Source organism: Microtus ochrogaster, chromosome 21 (assembly GCF_000317375.1).
Source record: "Microtus ochrogaster isolate Prairie Vole_2 chromosome 21, MicOch1.0, whole genome shotgun sequence".
Lineage (NCBI taxonomy): Eukaryota > Metazoa > Chordata > Mammalia > Rodentia > Cricetidae > Microtus > Microtus ochrogaster.
Window position 1 is genome coordinate 31,568,159 of NC_022022.1, and position 26,967 is coordinate 31,595,125.

Below are 26,967 nucleotides of genomic sequence, written 5' to 3' on the forward strand. Positions count from 1 at the left end.
GTAGACACCCAGGTTGTAAGGGTAGACACCCAGGTTGTAAGTGTAGATACCCAGGTTGTAAGTGTAGATACCCAGGTTGTAAGTGTAGACACCCAGGTTGAGAAGAGGAAGTTGGAACTCCATGCATTAGAGCTACAGGCAGTTAAAAGTCACTCTACTTTGATTCTGGGAAGCAAACTTAGGTTCTTTGGAAGAGAGCAGACATCTAAGTGTTCTTAAACACTGAGCTGTCTCTTCATTTCTCAGAAAAGTTTCTAAATAAATACATTTTTTCATTGTTTTCATTGCACACATTACCAACAAATGCTTCTCGGTAAAATTCCCTGTAGATTTTCTCTAGTGAAAATGTAAAAGCAATTTTGAATTAGTGATACATTAAATTTTTAGATTGTTTCTCATATTCTAACCTATTAAGAAATCATATAATACTCTTATTCGAATTTCTATTTTGCTTTCAAATTATGCCTTAATTCATGCCAAACAGTGAAATAAAAACTTTTTAAATCAAGTCTCAAATTTTCAGAAATCAAGAATTAATGAAGAAATTTTGATGGAAATACCAGAAATGGAAAGTCAGTGGAGAAATTTTTTTCATTGTATTTTAATTTGTGTGTATGGACATTATGACAGCATGTGTGTCTATGACCACATGCATGCCCACTGTTTAGGGAGTCCAGGCATCAGAGCTCCTGAGTTGAATTTACATATGGTTATGACTGTCCCTAAGGTACTGGGAATTGAACTTGGGTCTTCTGGAAGAGCATCAATGATCCTAGCTCTCTCCATCCACCAGGGATAATATTATCAATGCCTTTCTTACTGCCTGATTAATTTCCTCTAAAGATATATCTCATCTTTTGTTACATATTTATGTATCTACTTAAGTACACATATAGATACATATTGCTGGCTTATAGTTTACCACTGTGTGTAATTTATGTTAGTAAAACCACTTGGTTGCATCTGACAACCACATTGTAAAAGAATCACAGGGCAGCTCGAATTCAACTAAATCTGTGCTATGCACTGATGATTCCTGAGAAGGACATGACCTTCAGATAAGACAATCAAGACTTCATTATGTTTGCCAAATCTGCCAAGAAAAATCAATTGCTTCCCTCAAAAACAATTTAAGCAACAAACCTTTCCCAAGGAAGTTGCACACATTTGTTTGTGTGAGTTAAGGTTGGTTTTGAGTTTTAAAATGCTTTCTTAAGAATTTACTGCAAAAAGTGAGTCTGAACAATATAATTTTGGTGTTTTTGGAATGATAAAAATTTTATACACAAACGACAGCCAGATGAAGCATTGATACGTTAGAGTAGTGACTCAGCAAGGGTTTTCTAATTCAGTATCAACCTTGAAATGCTGAACACTATACTATAGTGTAAATGTTGAATTACACTCTAGGCATTCATTTTATTATAGAACAAGAGCTACATAGTGAAAAAGTATTATTTCTTAATGGCATTTTTCTTCCTCATGAACTCACAGCCTTATTGATGTAACTGTATATTCTTGCTCTGAAATAATGCAATGTTCTCTTTCTGTGTCATTTTTATGTTTATTTCAAGAAATTGTCCAAACTCTATACATAAAAGAGGATAACAAAAGATTAAGAATTTTATTCAATAGAAAAGAGTAAAATCAATACAAAGAATTTTATTGCCATAATTATGCCATTAGCATATACATGTAAGCATGTTAGTAGAATCATATTTATGATGACTGTATTGTGTCTTAACTCAAATGTAGTCCATGAAGCATTTTAAAATATAATGAAAACTGTTAAAGTGGGTAGGTTATAATTTGAAATATTTAAGTTAAGCATCGAACTACCAAAAACTCCTATCACTACATTCCATGAATGAGGTCTTTTGTGTTCTGTTATAAGTCATACGACATATCTGGGTGCTTCTTAGAATGATAATGAAAGAATTTGTGTGACAACTGGTAACAGAGACCAAATAATGCACATATCCTGAGTATGTTACTACAAGGACACAGGTAACTTGTGGCAAAACTATTTTCCTGAAACAATTGCAAACATATACAGATCCATTGCACACAGTTTAGTTTAGTGCTTATGACATGATACAGTTGCATTGTGTGGCAGTTATATAAGAACATAACTTTTCATAGCAGGAAATCTTTGCTTATAGTTGGAATATTTAACATCTAAGACTGGTTTTATTTTAATTTTTATTGATTTTTATTGAGCTCTACATTTTTTCTCCTCCCCTCCCTAACTCTCCCCTCCCCTTCTCCCCTCCCCCAAGGTCCCCATGCTCCCAATTTACTCAGGAGATCTTGTCTTTTTCTATTTCCCATGTAGATTAGGTCCATGTATGTCTCTCTTAGTGTCCTCATTGTTGTCTAGGTTCTCTGGGATTGTGATTTGTGTTCTGCTTTTTTTTTGCTTGATGTTTAAAAACATTTACACAATGGAGTACCACACAGCAGAAAAAATAATGACATCTTGAATTTTGCAGGCTAATGGATGGAACTAGGAAACATCATTTGAGTGAGGTAGCCCAGCCCCAGAAAGACAATGATCACATGTACTCACTCATGAGTGGTTTTTTCTAAGACTGGTTTTAATTCATGAAACTGGGAAAATGTTTTATACTTAGCAAACGTTTTACAGCATTCTTGTACATATGACGAACACCTATTGTTAGCATGCCCAGGAACAATGACATGAGGAGTGAAAATGCTTGATGGGGTAGGCAAGGTGTTTGACACATAGTTGTTGTTTTGGCTGACTTTGTGCCACTTGTGCCTGACCTTGTAGGAACGATACATGGCTCCTCTTTGCACCATCTATATATTCTGCCTTCAACGCTGCTCACTGTTTCCACTGTTCTGCACAAACTAACACTGAGAAGGAAATTCTCATGCCCATGCATGACCCAGAAGATTGCAGTGATGGTGTTAGGATCTCTGTAAGTGGAGACTGCTTGTTTATTTCCCGGCCACCCAGACCCAGGTAATCACACAGAAACTATATTAATTACAACACTGTTTGTTCTATAGCTTAGGCATATTTTTAACTAGCTCTTATATCTTAAATTAACCCATTTCTATGAATCTGTGCATTACTAGAATGCTGGGCCTACCAGTAAGGCTCTGGCAGTGGCATTTTCCTTTTGGCAACTACATGGCATCTCTCTGACTCCATCTTCTTTCCTCCTCTATCTTTGCTTGGATTTCCCACCTAGTTCTAGTCTGCCCTGTCATAAGCCAAAGTAGCTTCTTCTTTAACCAACGGTAATAAAATATGTTCACAGCACACAGAGAGGAATCCCTCATCAGATCTCTGGGTGTTTTGTTGTCTATGAGTAATCTCAAACACACATGATCTCATTTGACTTTGAAAAAATGGAAAGATGTGTAAGTTGTTTAAGATACATGAGATGGATACATAAATGTCTAAGTTGTGTAAAATACATATAAGGCCAAGAGTGTGTGAAAAGAGCAAAAGTATCCACTATGTAGTACTTTCTCTTAAAGAATTTAAAATTAGGAACAGAGATTCAAGCTATCCACATGTAAATATTAGGGAATAGTAGTGAAACCTCAGATATAACATGGGTCGCCAGTGAAGAAAGCAATTACGTCATTGCAGACATGTGCATATTCATCTGCTCTAACTACTATCGAGCAATACTGCTTTCTGTGTGAGAACAGAAGGCGCTGTGATCTTCTGGAGAACTGTACGTCTTGTGTTTGGGGTTGCTACCTAGTGTTAGCTTTTCATCTAAAAGTTGAGGCAATCAGGACTGAAAAGCACAAGCTCCGCACTAAGCATGCATTCAGTATCCCATTGGGTTTCTAGACCTCTGTGCTTCACCTTCCCAAGCACCTCATACCATGTCTTGAGGTTGATCAGGAAAGCCTTTGTTCACAGCCAGATGGGGGTGTTGACCTAAGGAAATGAGCCTTTAGCTACTGGAAGTCCACTGTGCCAAGGACAACATTCCTACGTGAACATGGAAGAAGCAATCATTGTTTGAGTCTACCTAGTGGTCCCACAGAGTTGCTGAGTCCTGGCATTCCAGTCAGCCCGAGGATGGTGAAATGAGAAGAGACTCAGAGACCACTTGAAAGTCTTTTCCCCTGCTTAATTAGGTAATAAAGATTTTCCAGGAAACTGTACTTCCTTAGAGCCAAAAGAACTTAGCCTTGCTGACCTAACACATTGCAAAAATAGATGCACAGAGCTCCATTTTCAACAGTCTGTCTGTCCACCTGACTGCTATCATCACGATGGCCATGACCCCAGCTTCTCTTCCGTCCTTGGAGTCACTAGCAGTGGACTGCTGCTCAGTCTCTCATCTAGACATCCCTACACACAGGAGACAGACAGATTCTTTTAAAATAAAAGTTAGTCCCTAGCACATACTTTTCCCACTGAGATTGCTCCCTATCTAACTCTGAGAAATTCCACAGTCCTGAAAATGGCCCCTAAATTCTGATTGACATTATTTCTGAATCCTACCCTTAGTCAGCCTTCACTTACCCAGCTTACCCAATTTGGCTTTACTTGTTGGACTTTGAACATGAAGCTGGATCCCACCCAGCACTGGGAAAGCCAGGGTCTCCTCTGTGAGAACGCGGTTGCAGTACCCAGCACTCAGATAATGTCACAGCTCTTCTCTTTGCCACATTTAGACTTTTGTACAAATCGTATTTTCTCAGCACCTTTTCTTCAGTCACCCTATGCACAGTCCCAACACTCTTTAATCCCAGCTGCACATTGCAGTTTTTTATGATTGAATTTATTCATTCTTACAAATAGATAGTATTAAATGGTTCATTGATTTGCATATTATCCACATACTGTTAAAATGCAAATTCTATGAAGATAGGGTTTTTTTTTTTTTCTGGAACGCCTGGTTCAAAGAGGAGTCCCAATAAATATCAAATGAGTAAACGGAATGGATAAACTGCAGTGCAGATTAAGTCTTTCTAATATCCATGGATACAAAATGTTCGTGCGGTCTGTTATAGTTAATCTTCAAAATCAATTTATCTGGATTTAGAGTCACCATGGAAACATAAACCTGGCTGTATCTATGAGAGGATTTCCAGGCAGGGTTAACTAAGGAGAAGAGACCTATCTTGAACATAAGTGGTATCATCCCATGGGCTGAGTTCCCAGAGTAAATGAAAAGGAATGAACTGAATGCTGGTTATGCTTTTTTTTCTTTTCTTTCTTTTCTGATCTGTGGACAAAATGTGACAAGCTGGCTGATGCCTGATGTCCCCGTTGTCACAGAAAGACTCACTCTCTCCACCACACCTTCTTCCTCAAATTGTGAGCTAAAATAAATCCTTCCTTTTGTAAAGTGTGTTTATATTTTTGTCAGATATTTTCACAACAAGAAAAGCAACAAACAGGGAAAACCTGAGAATGGGGTCATTGCCATGATAAACTTGACCACATGGCTCAGAGGCTTTGAGGACTGGTTTTTAGACAGAGTGTAGAAGAGTTTGGAACTTTATACTAAAGAAGCCCTTGACTGGTGTAAAAAAGAGTTGTTTGGGACATTCTGATGACAAATTGGAAAACTATGAGGATGAAAGATTTCCAGAGAGTGTCCCCAGCTCCTGAGGCTCCAGAGAGAAGCAATGGTTCTATGGGGACCTGGAGAAGACATTCATGAGGAATTTGGCTTCATCCTGCCTGCGTCCTGTAAGCTTTCATGAGTTTGACTGCAAAGGTAACATAAAGACCAATACTTCCTGACAGAAACTTTAAGAAAAGAAAGCATTCACACTGTGGCATGCTTATCATTTATTGACATTATTCATGCCTTTCATGAAAAAGAAAAAGCAATAAGATATGAAAGATGTAAAGTTTGGCAAGGAAAGAAGAGTGAGTGAGTTTCAAGTTGCAGATAGTGAAGGTACAGACCAAGTATCTGTGACTATTAGAGAAATTAGCACCAGTAAAGGTGAGCATCAAGTTTTAGTTCTTAGCTGTAACAATACAAAACGTGTCCTGAGCACAAGATCCTACCCACTGAAGAATCCAACATGTGAAAAATGCAAAATCATTTGGGAGAAGAAAACTTGAAGGGAAAAAATATTGTCTAGGGAAATGTCTCTCCAAGGTCATCCCTGAAGACAGATAATATAGGTCACTTCAACTGTGGTCCAAGGGAGCCAGACTCAAGTTGACAGCATCATACATGTGGGATCAGTTTCATGAGCATGAAAGATGCAAGAATGAGGGGCTCAATAAAGGCTTGCACCAAGGTTATAAAATGTTGCTGAGGCCAAGCAATAAGTGATAGTATCAAAATCCCTCCAATAAGGTCATGATAGGCCATTACATGATGCTAGAAATATGAGCCTAATTTACAGTGGAAACCCCAAGACCTTGGAAATGCTAGCACTAGCAAATTCTCACTGAGGAATACTATAGAATAATCCTTTGGTATACTGTAAAGATTTGTCACTTGAATTGGTCTAATAAAAAAGCTGACTGGCCAGCATCCAGGTAGGAAGTATAGGTAGAATAACCAAACGAAGGATGCTGGGATGAAAAAGGGCAGAGTCCGTGGAATCTCCAGCAGACACAGAGAAAAGCAAGATGGGCATTCCCTATTGAGAAAAGGTACCAAGGCATGTGTCAGAGCATAAACAAAAAAGGAGTTCATTTAAATGCAAGAGTTTGCTAGTAAAAATCCTGAGCTATTGGACAACCATTTAAAATTAATAGTGATGGATAGTTAGGGTGGCTTGCAGGACACAAACCTCTGCCTACAGAGGAGAGCTGGAGGCACAGAGTACAGCAAACTTGAGAAGACATGTGCTATAGGCAGTAGAGATGGAGAAACGAGGCTGCCTATGTTCATCACAGTCCAGATGATTCCATCAACATCCCCAGTGCTAGACACGGAACTGAAGGACTTAGAAATTGTCCTGCTGTGTATAGTTACTGGTTTGGTCTAGTCTCTTCTTGCTACGTTCTTATCATTCAGTATTCAGACTATTAAAGAGTTTCAGGGGTTTTAGAGGTGGACTAAATGCATATGGCATTATGAAATGAGAATGAAACTTTAAGGGTGATGAAGTGGAATGCTATGATTAAAATGATCTGCTTGTCTATCAGATTAAGATGGGATGGTTCTGATGGTTAATATTCCCTGTAAACTTGACTAGATTTAGAATTGCTGTGAAAAATACATCAGTGAAATGTGTCTATCATGTGGTTTTCAAAAAAATTTCACTGAAGACAGAATTTGGCATGGATGTCATCATTTCAGGAGCTGGGGTCCCAGACTGAATAAAATTGTGGTTCAACACCAACAATGATTGTTCTCTGATATCTGGCTAAGAATTCAGTGCCTGAGGGTTTTGCCACCACAGTTAGAACTGTTCCATTCTGGTCACTACATTTTTCTTAATGTGATAAACTAGCCTAAAGTTGTACACCAAAATAAACTGTTATTTATTTAAATTGCTTTTATCATGTATTCTATAACAGCAAGGAGAAAGGGAGCTAATATACAGTTATATTAATGATCTTCCTTTGGAATCCTATCAAAAAATTAATTTATTTTTTAAATTTTATTTTACATTCCACTCACAGTTTTCCCCCCACCCCTCCTCCCACCTCCAACTTCCCATCCCAGCCCAAACCCTATTCACGCCTCCCAATGGGTAAAGACTCCTATGGTAACTCAACAAAGTCTGGTACATTAAGTTGTGGCAGTACCAAGCCCTTCTCCCCTGCATTAAGGTTGAACATAGCATCACACCATAGAGAATAGGCTTTAATAAGATAGCTCATGTACCAAGGATAGATTCTGGTCCTACTTCTAGATGCCTCACAGATAGTCCAAACTTCATTACGGTATCCCACATATGGAGGCTTAGTTTGGTCCCATGGAGGCTCCACAGCTGTCAGTCTAGAGTTCATGGGTTTCCATGAGCTTGGTTCAGCTGTCTCTGTAAATTTATTTCTCCATCATGATCTTGACCTCCCTTGCTCATATAGTCCCTCCTCTGTCTCCTCGACTGGATTCCTGGAACTTGGCCTGGTACTTGGCTGTGGATATCTGCATCTGGTTCCATCAGGCTTTATGATGATTGGTGTGGTGTTCTCCAATCTGATTAAAAAGGAAGACCAGTTCAGGCTCCCTCTCCACTATTGCTAGAAGTCTTGGCTGGAATCATCTTTGTGGATTCTTGGGAATTTCCCTAGCACCACGTTTCTTCTTAACCTCATAATGGCTCTATCAAGATCTTTCCTTCATTATTCTTCTACTCCATCCCTCTCCCCCTTCGACCATTCCATTCCCTTTACTTCTTGGGCTGGAGAGATGGCTCAGCCATTAAAGGCTAAGCTCAAAACCTAACAAAAAATTTTAATGGCTTCCCTTCCACCCAGTTAGCTAAAAGTCAAAGAACTACTTTGACATTCCATCTTAGTCCTAACTCTACCCCTTGGCTACTACATTTCTTATCACTAGCGACAACTCCATTGGGATAGGTTTTTTTTAAGTATTTATTAATCCCTTGAAGATGTGATGCAATGCTTTCTGATCATACTCAAGATTGTTCCTCCCTTTAACTTCTCCCTAATCCACCCCACACCCATCCACACTTATCTTAATTAATGTCTTTATTGTTGCTGTTTAGTAATCAAAGAAGTCTAATTCATGTGTGTCCATCAACTGAAGCTTGATACACCTGGGCCACACCCTTACTGAACATTCACTCTCCCTTAGAAGCCATCAACTGTCCCGTAGGGTGGTTTGAAGGAGCATTTGTAAGAGAGGTTCTCACAGAAGAAAATAAAATAGCTAGATTTCACAGAATTGGAAGTGAATATGGGTTATTTTCATGTAAATTTTAGTAGTAGTTAAATACAGTAGCAGAAAGGTTCTTTGTACGTAATACTTCTTTACAGGTCTTACTACATGTACGCATTGAAGTATACCAACACGCTCACCATGACTACAAGACAAATGCAGAGATAAAGCATACATGAGCAGAGCGTGTGGACAATGAGTACTGCTGCTGAATGGCAGGTGGAAGGAAATTTTCCTCTTACTCTCAGCATGTGGACCTAAATTAATGAGAATAATTTACTGGTTAATTCAGCATTGGTACTCTGGATAAATTGAGGGTGTTTTTTTTTTAAAAAAATCCAATAAAAGAATGAATTTTAGTTTTCTCCTTAAGATACATGCAAATCATGCTATCTGTTGTTAATGTATGATTGCCGACCATCTGTCAAAGTCAAAGTACTATACATGTGATAACGAAGTCAATTTTTCTGTATTGCTTTAGATTTTCATTTTCTTATAGAATATTTTTGTATGTATGCTTAGACTGAGAAGAATCGCCCTCAAGGTAAGAAGGAACAGCAGAAACTGGAGAGATGGGTCAGCAGTTAAAGTGCTGGCTGCTCGCAGAGGACCTGGAATCAGTTCACAGCACCACCATAGTGGCTCATAAACATCTGGAACCGTGGAGCCAGGAGATCTAACACAATGTTCTGCCCCCTGTGGCGACAGGCATGCACGGCACAGGTAGCACACATACATTCATGTGGGCAAACTCTCATACAGAGAGAATAAAGTTAAATCTTTAAAAAAAAAACTACAAATGAAGAACTTGCAGTACATTTGTTTATTTTAGAAACAAGAGCACCAATATTCTGAACTAGACTAATATTCTGAACTAGTAAAGGGTTTTATTACTTTAGATTAATGTCCTTAATTTTCATATGAATGCTATGATTTTTTATCAAAAATTACATTATATGTTTTCATGAAAATATTTGAATATACAGTCTTATTGTTGCTTCCATTTCATTCATGACTGATTTGATTCTATCAGGACTTCTATTGAGAGTAACAGTGTCCCTTAACCAACTCCTGATGGTAAACTTCTCTCTATAAGGCTAGAAATACAGCCCAGAGGTAAAGAGCACAAACTGCTTTCCAGAGGACCCAGACTCCATTCACAGAACCTGTATGTTGGCTCACAACCACCTATGACTCCAGTTCAAGGGGATTCCATAACCTCTTCTGTCCTCTGTGGGCACCAGGCACACAAGTAGTACACAGACACACATATAGGCAAATAACCCATATACATGAAATAAAATTTTAAAAAAATATACCAGACTCTCCAAAATATATGAGCTGTGTTTAAAAAAAATAAAGGGAAAAAGTAAGCTAAAATGTCTTTATTTATATTGAAGACTGTCTAGGATTTAAAGTAAACTTTAATAATAAGTCAGCTATAGATATGCACGATGGTAGTTTTAACTGAACATTTTCATAGATGCTAAGATGCTGGAGTAGATAGTCATGCAACAAAGGACCTGTTCCTAGGACCTCCTTTACACCAGAGGGCCAGAGGCAATGCTGCTGCAGGGATGTTCATAGTGGCACCTCTGACTTCCTTAAAATTAAAACCAGACCATCAACATTCTGCAAATACAGAAACCAAGTTGAGATGATGTAGGACAAGAGATAATAAGAGTTACCTTCTGAATTTTTCATGGACAGACAGCACCTAGCGAATATGGCCGGAGCAGTCTCCCCTTTGTCAAGGATCCATACAAGCTATCCTACTATTTTTCCACGGTCACTTATTCGAAGTGTCCTCTAGAGGCCCTGCTTCCAGTTAAAACTAGCCCAGCCAAGAGGAGAGGAAAAACAACCATAATACCCTTAACATTTTCCCCTCCAAGTTTCACGGGGTGGAGGACATTGTGTTTTCTGTCCTCAAAATTTCCATTCACAAGCCAAATGTGAAAAGCCATCTGACATTCCTGTGTTACAGACACACATAATGCAAAAATCCTGAGTGTCGCAAGATGTAACAGGTGCAGCCAAGGCATCAAGCAGGAGAAAATTGTTTAACAAATTAAAACATTTCTAATTGTCTTTCTGGAATTTTACAACTTCTCTGCCAAATGGCTATTGCATGCAGCTGTTGGGAATTGCCCTTGCCTTTAAGAGACTGTCTCACTTAATGATTACTTTTATTGTAGGCAAAGTCGTTTGATTTTAGTGTTTTCCCTTTTGTTCTAAGTGTATTTTCAAAGAACAGAAAACAATATTCATATTCATATCGATGATAAAAGTAGAAGCGCTAAAATATTCCCCTAGGTTTTCAGACCATGATTTTAAAATTCTCACCTAGCTGAGATAAATTTATAAAGTGAAAGGAAGAATACATGGTGCAAAAGTTATGACAATAACCCAGAAATATTTTCACAGATGTCTTCAGTACTATATAATAGGGCACCTTCCACATTCAGTATACATTTAAGATGTCTTGCCTTGGCATCATACTCTGTCTTAGTCTTAGAGCTGAATAAGCTAAGATATAGAATAGACACATTCCCCTCAGTCACGCACGTGAACAGCAGCAACCGTCAAGGGCTGGAGTCAGCCTTGGAATCACTTTGGAGCTTGAATTCTTTGACAAAACAAAGCCCTGTTCTTCCCTGTGAAATCTAAAAGAACTATTGACAAGTGACGTGATTTACAATTTTTATTCCTATAGTTCATTTTTATGTCTAAATAGTCCTTACTTATTTCTTTTCTTATAGCTTCTCCTAAGAAAAGAATAATGAAATCTAATAATTGTAAATCACTCTGGCCAAGTGTTATGTTCCAAAGTCAATATACACACAATCAATAATTCCCATCTTAAGAATAATATTTACAGGCCAATGCAGTCTGTTCTGCTAACTGTATATACCAACCTTCACAGCTGAGAGTGATAGGATACAGGTATACCTGAGAACTACATACCTTATAATGTACCGCAAGATATCAGATTGATTAATTGTAATGAAAAGCTGATAGTTCCAAAGAAAAAGCTGATGTTCCAATGAGGAGAGAATACGTTTGTGCTACAAGATGGCACTGCGCTTTCTTTCTTCCAAGACACCTTCTGATTAGAACCCTGCCACTAGCTGAGGTGTCAAGGCATGCTAGAAGGGAGATGTTAAGCTTCTTAATACTACGTGTCTAGTTTTTAGTGCCAGACTGATCCATAAAGACTGCTAGAAAATGCTTAGAAACAACAAAGGGAGATATTTCATGCCTCTGTAAGGTCCTCTTTGAACTTCCTCCTTCAGAGTTGCCAACTTTGGAACTGGAAATCCTTTTCAATCCATGGTTACTTCATCTCCACCTCAGCCCCAGTGACCAGCTCTAGGTATGAAGAAGCTTGCTAATAATTTCTTTCCAATTTGGGTGGAGAAATAACAACAGACACACTATGTTGAACATTTTCTCTTGCTAAAAATATCAGTTTAGGGAAATCAATCAAAGTCTAAAGACTGAAAGTTGAAACGAATTGGATGATACTCTTAATTCTTCTATCAAATAGAATTTAAAAATTTGTGTTTAAAGAAGAAAGTGTACTTCTTTGTAAGGACTTAGAGAATATGGGGTCAGTATCCACCAACCTGGCCATGGAATAATAGAGACTTTACATTGAAGTTTCATTATGACTGCTCAGAGCTTTTATCCAGCAATCTATTTTGTATCTGAAGAACATTGATTTTCTACAGACGGTATATGCCTCTAAATGGGAAGGAAGATAGAATTGGCCTTATCTTTTTCCTATGGGTATCTCCAGTGTGCTAAGAGATTCTATAAGATTTTCATCAGTTGAAGATTAACCTTTGCCAGTTGGGATTTAGCAGACACCACTTATGATCATTCTTAAATTAAAGCATAAGTTATACTTAAACTTATTGTAACTCACTGGGCAGTTCTTTCTTTTTGGATGCTCTTACATCTTCCTATGAAGTTATTGTTTTCCACATCATATTGGACTTTAATTCTTAATGTGACTTAAATGATTCTTCTGTGTGTGTCATCTTCCAAAAGAATGAGGCTGTCCCAGTTTAACTGCCTGTCAGATCGTTTTCAACCAATGGAGGCATGTGACCACAATAACTCCTCCCACCGGGAGAGAGGGAAAATCGTCTGCTCCCATCTCAAGCTCCTGTGGTGTCTTGAGGTCCACCATTTCTGGCTGACTGAACAGTTAGTTACTCCCCGTTTCCTTTCTTTCTCATTTGTATCCTAGGAAAATAACCAGTGAGCAAGAGAAATCCCAGGAACTCAGGTTAATCATTGTACTTCTCGAGAGGCAGATGTGGGGTGCGTGAGACAATGGAGGAAGTTCAGGAAAGGAAAATGGCTCTCCCCCATTTTCCAAGAAGCTTAGCCCTTCTCAGACCACGGCACATGCTGCAAACCTGATCAAGTCTTCCAAACTCTGAAAAGAGCTAAGTCTTCTATCCTTATTTTATGGTTCTCTGTGTACCCTGAGCACGGCAAAGAACACAGATGTACTGTGCAAAATTAAAAACTCCTTTTCACAAGCTCACTCATTTCAACCCAAGTATGTTTTCCTAGGTCTTCCTCATTTCTGTTACTGGTGACAAATCCCACATACCTCCCTTGTAGACAACAATTCAAGCGACAGGCCCAGAGCACCCAGGGTTGATAATGTCATCTTTGCACGTGAAGGAATGAAGTCTGTGCTATTGCATGACTGTTAGCTAAACCTTTAACTTAGAATTTTAGTATGATAGAGAAAGTCATTTTTGCATGATACCGTGTTGAAGTTAATTATGGTTTCTCTTTGCTCATGTTAGAAAAATGTCAGGTATTTTTGATAAGGTGACGCCAATTGTTTTTTATCTAGTCCTTTATCACGGGTATCTGAAGAGGATGGTGCCTCACACAAAGAAAAAAATAATGAACAGGACGGTGTCTTTGGCTAAGGATTGCCATCTGCCAGACTGTGGACAAGAATGTAATTGAATTTAACCTTGGTTTCCAAGGTTAGAGATAGATTAGATAAGTGGGAAATGGCCTCTCCTCCCACATCCTGCTCACGGAATGTAGGAAGTGACTAAAATAGGGAGCATGGGAAGTTTGCTGCTTGATGTCTCAAGGATTTGCTTCCGTAATACTTTCCAAAAGTTCAGGAACCCTGTTGTAAGAAAACTCCATTTCAAGATGAATTAAGTGACTTGGAGATTTCTGCAAAAACAATTTTCCCCCATTCACCTTTGTCACTCTATAAATGCAGTAAACAAAGAATCTCATTCATTCAACAGAAACCTATTATTTTGTTTTCCCAGGGCAGATAGAATTATTAAAATACTACTGACTTATTTCTCTCGTCGCTGCTAGGTGATTCACTTATTACCTTTTCTTTTGATGACTCCAGTATTTTACAAAAGAGTAACTGTAAACTTTCTTTTCTGTAAACTGAAAATGCAGGGACATTTTATGACAACTTATGTAGCTTTTCTTCTGCCAGTGTGACGTACTGTATTAATAGAAAAACACATACAAGACAGTTGATTAATTTGCCTTAATGTGGTAGGAAAAAAAAAACAAAGAATAAAGTATTTCTTAAGCATACAGTCCAACCAACTTCAAGACCATTCATGAGTTCATAGGTCTATTGTGGACACCCAAATCCCATTAATGGCAGAGAGAGAGAGAGAGAGAGAGAGAGAGAGAGAGAGAGAGAGAGAGAGAGAGAGAGAGAGAGAGAACATGTATTTAGTCCACATGAAAAACTGAAGGCAGACCAGTGTGTCCTCATTCATTGCTCACAGGGTGCTTTTCTGACTGAGGGTCTTACCTTTGCATTGATTTAAAGAGCCATGGGACTGGGGCTATTTTCTCATGCAGAATCAATGACCTTGTCCGGATCTATACATAATCCTTCTGGATGAACAAGGAAAATGAGAGCCCTCTCCTATTTTAAAAGAAGGTTCAACACTCTATTTCCTTGTTTTGAAAATTCTCCGCGGTCCCATCCTCTCCTGTAGATCACAGCTCTTCTGTGTAGCAGACCCACCTCCTTCAAGTACAGACCAGTGAGCATCCGATGTAGAAGGTGTGGCATCATAATGAGTGGCATGTCCTAGTGAGTTTAAAAGAATGCCTTTTTCTTAATTTGTTGTTTTTAGAAATGGAGACAGATGAATAAAAAGTGTTCTTACTAAAAGGTGGAATTAAAATAAGAAAGTAGTTTTTTTTCTGTGTGAGTCCCCATTATTATAAATTCACAGTCCTGACATCTAAACAGGGCAGAGGGTGTCATTTCATGTACTGAAAGCAAAATCAGTCCCAGTCCGAAAAGAAAACAACTCTTAGAAGCAAAGCCCACCCACCTGCTATGGGACACTCAATATGCACAGGGAAGGGAGGAAGCTGGCAAAGGGGGCCACCCTCCCAGGTAAGCAACAGCACAGGCATAGATGAGACTTGGAGACACAGGCATTTGCCTTGCTCGTTTTCAAGGAGGCAGTTAAGGTGGAACATGGGAAATGTCTTCATCCTTGGGTGCAAATCTAGTGTGATACTTAGAAGCTGTCAAAGACTTCCTATTAGCCCTCATTCCTGTAGCCTGACCTGGTGAGCAGAAAGTTCTGGAGCTACTACCAGTCACTCAGACATTGACAGGCCTACACGTTTAAAATCTGTTTCAGGAGGTGTGCAGTTCAGGAGACCATGTTTTCATGTTGGCTTCTCTTTATTTTTCTCCCTTCTCCATCTCTCATCCTTCTTTGTTCCTTATAAGTTTTTTCTGAAAGCCCATATTACCCCAATTCTGAACAGTTAGAAATAACTAGGTGGTATTAACTGAAGAACCATTAGAAGCTACTAAGACATTGGCAGAAATTAAGAGTGCATTGTGGTACTGAAAGCTAAAACTGTGTTTATTCATGTTATGAAACTACAGGGGAAAAATAGAAATATTAGCAATCACATGGAAATCTGTTCAGTTCATTTACAATAAGACGCAACTAAGGTAAGTTTCCAAGCAGGGAAACATGTTATAAACCCATTAAGCACTGGATACAGCAATATGTAAGCTTTGAACATTTGGCTTATTACCAAAATTTAAAATATGCATATGTAGATATTCCATGGTTCCATGTGTGAGAATTTTGCTTTATACATCTACTCATTACATTAGGTAAAAATGCAAGATTGTTTAATGCAACATTTTTATGTTAGTAAAAAGTTAGGGGAGACTTGACTGTGTATCAGCAAGGCACTTGTTAAATAAACCATGGAAAAACCACTGTAGGAATTTTATGAGAGTTTGATATAATAATGCCACAGTTTTCATGATAGAGAGGTGTCAAAGCATAGTAAGTGAAAGCAGGGAATCCACACATATAGTGTGACTTCTAGAAACACAAGAAAATGTCCACAACAACTCTCTCAGGAGTTATGATGAAAGTCAGTATTTGACTTTTTTTTATCTTGAGCCCATATAATTTTTTTAAATGTCTTTAAACAAGGAAAATACAAAAAAGTCACGTTTTATTATACAATTATATCTTGTTTTTTTAAAAGATAACATTGGACAGTTGTCACAGTGTTTCCTTACAATAGTCAACTCATAGTTACAGTTTATAAAGAAACTTTCTTTCTAGACCTTTCTGAATAATTAATGGGAAAGACTTTTCTTAATAAATAATGAACAAGTGTACCCAACAAAAGCTCTAGGCCAGAAAGACACCTGCAGGCAATGGAGTCACCAAAGCCCCGGGCACTGCCCATAACCAGATCTCTAAAGAGAGCTGCACTTCATGTAGAAAATTTCCCTCTGCCTACTGTGCCATAACTTCCCTAAGTTCATTGTCTTCATTCCATAAGCATAACTGTCCTCTATGCATCTCAACTCTGTGTGGATTTGATTTAATATTTAATCATTTGTCATGGAAGAAAAATCAGCACAAACACTTTCATCAAATTAAGATCTCTCTATTTCATCATTATAAAGAAAAGACAGGCATGATTAATAGGGATGGCATCCAGTGTTTGCAGAAGGCTCTTCTATTCAACACTGACATCCAATTCCTAATGCATTTCTGGGGATCACTGAGCTAATGCTAGAGACTCTGTTTGTGTGGCGGTACCTATACCATGTACCTACTTGACTCAGAAAGTCAGGGTCTTGTACTTTCATAATTGCACTGAGGTACCTCTGCTTTGCCAAGTTCCTTAAGTTGCATTCAAAAAGACATCTTCCTTTATATGTAGATACAGATGTATACACAGGAAAACACATCAGTATATCTGTAGATCTCTGTCTAATGGCACACAAAAAGCGAAAGCATCATCAAACAGAAGCACAAAGAAAACAGGAAAGGGAAACTGAGGACAAGGCAGAAAAGAAAGGGGACATAAAAGGGAAAGATGAAAATAAAGATAATAAATAAGGAAAGATAAATCAACATTTTCAAATAAGACAGTTCTGTTATATTATAAAAATAGTGGAGATTAAAAAGCAAATTTGTTTATGGCATTAGTGTCATTGCCGGATTAAATGAAATCCACAGGGTTTCCCTGAGATTTTAAGTTGGGAGGCAATGTCAGGAGACATCAAGTTTCCCTTCCCGACCTACAGTTTTATACTATGTGTTTTAATAGTTAAATGACCAGCCTTACTTATTCCAAACCAATCACCAAGGCTATGTGCAAATACATGGCACAGTGAGACTCTGCCACATAAAACTCCCAACAGACTACCTGGAATATGTTATGTTGATTTCTGGGCATGCCAAGGTCAATAGAGAGATAAATTCCCTTTATTAGTCTGTTTCTCTGTTACAACAAAATAACTGAGATGGGGTTTCTTTACAAAGAAAATGGACTTACGTTGTGTATAGCTTAGCCTGAGTTTCCTTCTTTCTGTTAAGACTTCCTGGCTGCATCAGACAGGCCAGCAGTAGGTGTGCAAAGACATCACATTGTCAGAGAGGAAGCCTTCTTCAGAGAGCATGGGCCAATGGGTCAATGTCCTAATGACCTTCATCCAGACCTCATCTTTCTAGGGTATCACATCACCACAGTGTGGAACATGTTTCAAATAGATTCAAATAGGTTCAAATAAAATAGGTTCAAATAGGTTCAAAAACTTTGGAGGATACAACTAAGCCACACCCTAACCACAGCAGCCCCATCATGTTCATGCACTTTGGTACAGTTTCTTGGCTGCTGCCAGTGCTGTCTGGGAGATATTTGTTGTTATCTTAACACATATAGTGAGCCCCTACATATGCTGAATTGCCCATACCTCATCTTGACTTCCTTTATGATATCCAGGGAAATCCTGTATGGATATGGACAATAGACTTGTCTTCCTTAAATTTACTTATGTATACAACATTATTTTGTCCAAGTGTACTATGTATGTTTTATTTTATTGTGACCTATCTAAACCCAGACATGCAATGAGAATTTGACATCAACAGCACATAAACCCCTTGTTCCATCTGCACCAAGAATATAGTGACTTCCAGTGGACCTGCAATGGGGCCACACTGCAGTGGTTTTTTTACTTAAGAAAAACTGTATAGGAGAGGAGTCTTCCCTGAGTTTCCAAGAGATTGCAACATGGACTATTCCACCAGTGGGATGGATGGTGGGCCTCTAATGTGAAAAATGTTTGTTCTGACCTCAAATTTAAGTGACTTTTACATGTGACCCAGTATTTGTCCTGGTGAAGTCTTCTACTTTTAAATGATAGATTGTCTTTTATTTAGGCCTAGACCCTACCAGCACAGTCTGTGAACATAGGCACCAATACTGAGCACCAGGTGAGCATCCATGTACCTGCTAGCACGTCAATTACACTTGGACCATTTCCATTGTGGGAGAGGAAATTGGGCTGATACTTCACAGAGAAGGTCAGGGACAATGTAACTGGATGAGTGGTAATTTGCCATGCAATGCTTCTGCCAAAACTATCATCCATTAATTTTTTTTAAAAAAATTACCTACCTTAATAGGATTGCACAGAACATTGTTTTTTATTCTAGGGAACACATACATGTAGAAGCTAGTTATTTCATTCACATACTAAACACAAAAGAAGAGGACAGGAAGTGGGTAAGGCTATAATGCCCGCCCTAGTGATGTACTTCTTCCAGAAAGGCTCCACTGTCTAATGGTTATATAACCTCTGCGAACAGCAGTGCCAGCTAGGGATCGTATGCTTGAACATCCTCATTCAAACCACCACGCTCTGCCCAAAGTCAAAAATCTCTTTTGAGACTCAATGAAATCTTTCCAACTTCGACTATCACCCTAAAATTAAAGCAACTAAAATAAGTGACATACTTTTTACAAATAAAAGGAGGGAGGGAGAGAGAGAAAGAGAGGGAGAGAGAGAGAGAGAGAGAGAGAGAGAGAGAGAGAGAGAGAGAGAGAGAACCAAACAAGACTAAAAAGCCAACAATCAAGGAAAATACCAAATCCTGTAGCTTCATTTATAGCTCCTGGGGTTTCAATTTCAACGATATTGAAAGCTTCTGCCGCTCTCCCTTTGCTGCCGACAACATGTGAATCTCTCTTAGATTTTCTCAACACTCTATATTCACTCCTTCTTTGCAGATGTCTTATGACCATGGTGTCTCTAACATCTGAGTATCTCTACCCCCATCCACGCTTCACCTTTGGAGTTTCATTCAATGGCCTTTGATGCCCTCCTTTAAGTAACTCCAACCCTGACACACATTGCATAGCCTTTATGACTCCCTGAAACCATGGGGAAAGTCCAGGACCCACTCAATATTGGATTTTTCATACCTCCAGAACAAATCTATATTGCATATGACTCCAAGTTTGGCTGCTAGAGTGAGATAGACCTGGTCACATTCTACCACAGTTACAGCAGCTTTTACATGTGAAACTGGCAAAAATCTTTCTTATGTATCTTCTTTCTAGGGCACCATTCCTAGTCGAGTGAAGACCAAGAGGCTTATGAAATTTAGCAATCCATGATGCAATTTAAATGCAATGCACTCGTGAAGACCAAGAGGCTTATGAAATTTAGCAATCCATGATGCAATTTAAATGCAATGCACTCTTTGGTTATACTGAATTTTTATCTCCTCCTGTCTTAGTCAAAGTTCTATTGCTATGAAAAGACACCATGACCACAGCAACTCTGATAAAAAAAAAAAACATTTAATTGGGGCTGGCTTATAGTTTAGAGATTTAGTCCATTTTTGTGTTGGTAGAGAGCATGGTGACACACAGGCAGACATGGTCCTGGAGAAGGAGCTGAGAGCCCTACATCCCAGTCTATACATAGCAGGAAGAGAGAGAGAGACTGGGCATGGCTTGACCTTCTGAAACTCGAAACCCACCCTCAATGTCCCGCTACAATATAAAGTCACACCAGCTCCAAAAAGGCCACACATCCCTAATGTTTTCATAGAATGCCACTCCCTATGAGCCTATGGGGGCCATTTTCATTCAAACTACTATGCCACTGTACAGATATATGTTTTACAAGTAATTTCAATTCCTGGTTGGTTGGGTCCTCAAATGTGGAACCCACAGGTGCTAGAGATCAAAGAACATACAGTACACACTTTTTATAATATAATATCAAAAGAGGGAGTGAAGAGAAAGAAAGCTAGTAGGTGTATATAAAATACATTGAAAAACTTCTCATTTGCCACATCAAGGAATCATGGTAGCATTTTCCAGTCTCAGCAATCCCTGCCGAGGAGCAATGCAGCCTTAATGGGGTTGCTACTTTCTCATGTTTGCATCTGTGTTTACTATTAAGTGTTTCTGGTTCAAAACTGAAACTCAGAAAGTCCTGCTTGGTTTGGAGAATGACTATCAAAATTTGAATATAATTGAAGTGAGGGAAGGAATTTCACAATCTGTCATAAGTCATCTTAGAACAGAAGTTGTCACTCTTCACTCAAAAGTTGGTGTCATCTTTTGATGCAATGTCTATATCATATCGGAAACTCTCATACAGATCCCCAGGCTCTAAAATGTATTTATTACTGGCGATTCCCTACAGGATGCTCCTTTATATCTTCCTTGGTGTTTCTTTTTTTTTTCAGCTTAGGCAATGTTACCTCAGGAAAGTTTCTACTCCATTGATCTTCCTTCTGTTGGTTAAACATGCTAAAATTTGTCCTTCTAAATACTTTCTCTCTTACTTCCATGGGTTTTCACCCTGATGATTCCTCCCACTACACAGAATAGCTTCCTATTGCCCTAGCAAATGCCGTACATATGTGTCACTGTCTATAAAATCAGACTGCCATAATCCTACATTGTTTATCAGTACATAAAATCATTTGTCCATCTCGGCTTTTGAAAAGTAGAACAGATGCTTACCCCAGTGTTTTATGATTATACCATTGGACCATAAATTCTGAGGAAATGAGCTAGTGAATGAGCATTCAAGGCTTTGAAAGCGTTCACATGTAGTTAATAAATAACAGAAAAGTTGTGTTGTTTATTTAGAATAAAACACCCATTTGAAGAGGTTCTTCATGACTTTTTGATAACTCAAATAATTCAAAAGTTATTTGTGACCAAATAAAAATGGTGTCAGGGAAACAGAAGTTGGAAATCAAAACAGTTTTCAAGAATTCTTCATCGTGTGGCAGACAATTTACTGTTAGGGCATGACAAGTTAAGCAATCATTTATTGTACTTTTGATTAGTTCTTGACCTTGACTTGTGAAAAAAAGATTATTGTGTCATTAAAAATACTGGGACAAACATAAGGGACAATATTTGGATGACGTATTTAACATAGAAAGTATTGAATGAGCAGCTCATTGCAACATCTTGTGGAGTGCCAGGTATGCAGCTGGAAACAAGTTAGAGGCTGGGGGCACTGATATAGAGACCAACCTGGGACTCCTTCTCCCCAGTGCTGTACCTGTGGGAACTTGTGAGGCCTTCCATCCATGAAGTCACGGACATCACCTGTGTAAAGAGTTTGTCCTTGGGATTTTCCAGGCCTATCCTGGTACATGCTTGTGGTTTCAACTGTGAAGCTCAAAGACTGGAGAGATGGCTCAGTCCTTGCTGCTTTTAAAGAGGACCTAGGTTCCATTCCCAGCATCCACAAGGTACCTCACAGCCATATGGAGGATCCAACACTATCTTCTTGTGGAAATGCATTGTGATAAAAGTATCGCTTGCGTCCTAAGAGACTGGAATGTAGCACAATTAATAAAAAACCCAGAGACAGATATTGAGGTTCAACCTGAAGGTCAGAAAAGCAAAACATTGGCTCTTAACCTCAGTCCAAAATGGTGATCCTGCCTACAGGAATCCTCAGAATGAGATTGCATCTGAGAGCTTCTCCTCCTGTCTTATATGCCTCTCTAGTGCTGGGATTAAAGGCATGCATCACTACCGCCCAGTTTTCATGGCAGAATAGTGAGGTTACTGGGACTAAAGGTGTGTGTCATCACTGACCAGGGTATCTGGTAGTGTTTTTACCAGGGTAGCGTTTTACCCTCTGATCTTCAGGTAATCTTTATTTATTAAAATACAAATGAAATAGCACTACAGTGGAACTTTTCCAGAGTTAACAATACATCTTGAAGTTGCTAAGGACTAAAGACTGCTATTCTACTGGGTACTTGGTCTGTTTGTTTAACCTGCCATTAAGAGAACAATGTAACAATCAGTCTTACCTGCCTTAAATTTCCTATGTAATCAACTTTTATAACCCAAGCTACTGCATAACTACAATCTTAAAACATGTACTGTTCCCTGCCCCTGACCCAGAATAATGCCTGTGTATCATTTGCTGAAAACAGCAAAAACAGAGGTTGGAAGCAATCTTCTGAAATGAATATCCATTTGTGGATATTGCTTGATAAATAATGGTGTTTGCAGTGTTTTTTATTGTCTGGGTCAGTTGGGATCAGTTGGAGTCAGTGATTGAATTCCATGTAGAACTCTGTTAAAGATTCTGATACGGGGATCGCATTCCTTTCCCATGTGATGTTTTCTGTGCTGTTCAATAAAAACAAAACAAAGCCCTTTGTTATGGACAGATACACACAGACAGAACACATAGTCACACACACACACACACACACACATGAATTGACTCACAGACAGATCCTCAAGTTGGCCAGATAGATTCATATAAAAAATAGACAGAGGATGGAAGACACAGGAAGCATAACAAAGATAATTTAAATAATAGACTCTTGGTTAAATGACTCTCAGAGAAACTGCTTATGTTTCTTCCCTAATTCGACACTCATGTATTATTGGTAACTAAGAGTTAATCATAAAGCCATTTAATCCACACATTCTCTGGCTTCCACAGGCACCAGGCACACATGTGGTGCACATACATATGTAATGGGAAAAAACTTTCTCTCTCTCTCTCTCTCTCTCTCTCTCTCTCTCTCTCTCTCTCTCCCACCCTCCCTCTTTTTCTCACCCCCCACATATATATGTGTATGTATATATGTATGTATATATATATATTGCTAGAAATAAATAAATCTTTTAAAAATAAACTGAGAAAGTACCAGCATACAAAGAGAGGCATTAGATCATTAGACAGGGATTATTTTTCTAGACATTTTATGAGTATGCTGAGAGCAATAAATATTGACCAAATCTAAAACTATATGCTAAAGTAACATATAAATTAAGTAGGTGTTTAGATAACCTGGATCTGGTATCTGGAAAAACAGAGACATATTTGCCTGGATTTTAGAGTTAATGCTTCCTTCTTGGATGTGGTAGTACACGTCTGTAATCCCAGCACTTGAAAACAGAGGCAGGAGTGTTGTTGAAAGTTCAAGGCTAACATGGGTAACAAAATGATCTCCGGGCCAGCATAGGTCATAGTATGAGATCTCTCTCAAAATAACAACAGCAATAATAAATTGGGTTAAGACTCTCATTAATCAACCACATCTTATTATTTTAAAAAGTGCACATTAATTTTCAGCAGAACACACATTTCTCATGATTTCTTATTATTTTTTGTCATGATTCTTTTTCAAAATCTGTAAGCAAGCAGATTCAGGAGAGCTACATTAGAATACGGCATGGACTCTTTATCTTGATGCACTGAAATGAGAAAATCTTTAGTGCTTCTAAGATTTCAAACATAAAGTTGTTTATAAGAAACGGGGAGGAAACTCATGCTAACATAAGCTTTGAGAGGAAATAAAGAAAACATTTCATTGTTTGGAGTACTAAGATTACAACAAATTGAATTTTCATACTTGTTGCAATCTCTCATATGGTATCAACTGGGTGTTTCTGGCTCGCAGATGCATTATTTCCAAACAGTAATGTTAGCTTATCTGGGCTTTGTTATTTATGATGTTTTCCCCTTTGTGACCTTTAAAACAGAGCACTTTGAAAAAGTACATGCTCTTTCAGTTGGTATCCATAATCACTTTGCAGGATAAATGGACCTGCGGAATCTAAGCTTCTTCTCCAAATCCCAGTTTACAATCTGTTAAAATTGTGTTGCTATAGCATTTTAAATCATAACAATTGCTTTAGTCCTTATAAAAAGAAAGTGAAGGTAGATCTTTAAGGATGGAGTGCAAAAGATTGCTTTCATCATTTTAGAGGCATAAACCATATCGGATACTTGGATGCTTTAAGGGAATTGCTTTTAAATAAAGGAGGGCAAGTATGATTAATTTATTTTTAACTTGTAAGAATTTTTTTCCAAAACACCCCACAAGAGGATTAGAAAATTTTGACAAGTGCAGCATGAGATATATCACTGTTATAGACTTTTAAAGTACTTATAAGAAGATGCTCACAAAGTTGGGAAGAGCAGTCAATATTTGGAAGAAAGTTGTGAGCAGTTGAAAGACAGCCTTGATGGTGACCATTAATGATTTGTAAGAAAAGGTGACTGATGAGCTATTACATATGGCTCTTAGACATTCTGATTTATTCAAGAAGTGGCATGTGACTTCGGTTTAAAAGGAAATAAGAAACAAAGTTTGCAATAGTTTTTTGAAAAATGAAACTAAAAGAGAAAAGACAAGATAAGCCTTTTAATAAAAATTAAAATCTTTATTGTAGACTCAGAAACCATAAAGAGAAGTCATGCATTATATGATTCAATTCAAGGATTGAAATATCTGAGAAGTAACTAAAGGATTCGTGTCAAGTGGCGCTTGGATTTTTAAGTTGAACTCAGTATGAAATGCCGTAATGAGAGGCCCAGCCATCACCATGAGGCGTGTGTGACAATGAAGACCTGCTGTAAAGCCTCCTTCAGGGATAGAATGAAGACAAACTGTTGAAGGCCTCCTTTTCCTTGGTAACATAATTTCCTTTCTCAGATTACTTCTCTTAATGGCTTGATCTCTTAGTGAAGTTATCAAACACTACATCTTCCAAATACCAGGGAGTGGTATAAGGCCTAAATCAGCCCAATCTCCCTGTCCTACCAAGATGGTTAATGTAGTCAGAGATAAGACCTACTGGCAGTAACTTGCCAATATGATTGTTAATGAATTTCTAACACTCATGATCCTCACGACTGCCCTTACTGTAGAGCTTCCTATGATGCATCTTTCTGGAGCCCCTATGATTTCCTAAGCACCGAAAGAGCCTTTCTATAATTTCCCTTCATGTGTAAAGAATACAAAGTTGTCCTCTGATGATTGTAACTCAGAGTTGTTAGTAGAGGGGAAGCAAAAATTTCTGACTCTCCTTCTACTGATTTTGTGTATTTTTCTAATTAAGTAAGTGGTAAGTCTCAGTGAAAGAATCAACATGGAAGGAAGAACATGAAGTACTCTGAGGTCCATAGGAGACAACCGCTGCTCCCTTCTGACTTCCCCTATGTCTTTGTGTGTGCCTGCGTATGCATGTGCGCTGGTGTATCAAGGAAAACTGGGGATGTATTTACTTTCTCCTTCCTCTTCCTGATAGAGTAAATCATGAGAACTATCCTATATAGCAATTTGAAGGTTTTTGTTTCTATGCTGTTTTCTGAATATACCATAGCCATTAAAATATCTTCAAAATACTGTGGACAATCCCAGTTCTTACCTGCAGCCTTCCGTACAAATATTATTTACCTTTATTATGAGTTACATTATATTTCTCCCCCAAATTCATATGTACAGCTCAAACCTGTAGGACCTCTGAGTGTGCCTGGGTTTGAAGATGGAGCTTCTAAGCTGGTGATTAGTTTCAAAATAAGGATGCTGAGCCGGAAGGTGGTGGTGCACGCCTTTAATCCCAGCACTCGGGAGGCAGAGGCAGGCGGATCTCTGTGAGTTCGAGACCAGCCTGGTCTACAAGAGCTAGTTCCAGGACAGGAACCAAAAAGCTACGGAGAAACCCTGTCTCGAAAATAAAAATAAATAAAAAAAAATAAGGCTGCTGAGGTGAGGTCCATCCCAATCCAACCAGTGTTCCAACAACAAGATATAATGTGGACACATGGGAAGGTTTCTGGGAAAACATGTACAAAGAGGTAAGAATGCATGAGGATGCAAGCTGGAAAGCACTGTAGCCCAGACTAAACTTGTCAAACACTTGATAGCAACGTCCAGAAATGCAAGATGTTAGGATGTATAGGATATGGTGGCTCATTGCAGCAGTTATGACAAACTACTATGGATGCCAGTTCTGGGAAGGATGGTTCTGCTATAACTAACATTGACATAGCTTTGTAACACACTGGATAGAAGTGGCCGTGCTTTGGAGGTAGCGAGAGAAAAGCCTAGGCTTCCTTGATGAGCTATTAGTAACCAGACAGGCTGATGGTCCTTTCATGAGCCCCAGGTGGAAACAAGAAACGAGCACAGCACTGGGCTCTGGAGGAAAGGTTGCTGCTGAGTTGTGTTCTGCTGTTTTGTGGAAACTACAATTTGTAAGCCTTTTGGAGATTTTAAGTTTAAGGGATTTCTATAAGAAAAATCAAGTCACAGAATACTGGTTGCTCTCTACATAAATACAAGAGAAAGGGGGTACATTGAAGAAGGAATTGTGAAGGAAAGACTGTAATGGTATTTTAATAAATAAAGCTTGCTTGAAGATCAGAGAGCAAAACAGCCCCACTGGTCAGCCTTACAGAACAGGCGGTGGTGACACACACCTTTAATCCCAGGAGCCACACTAGTTTGCCAGATGG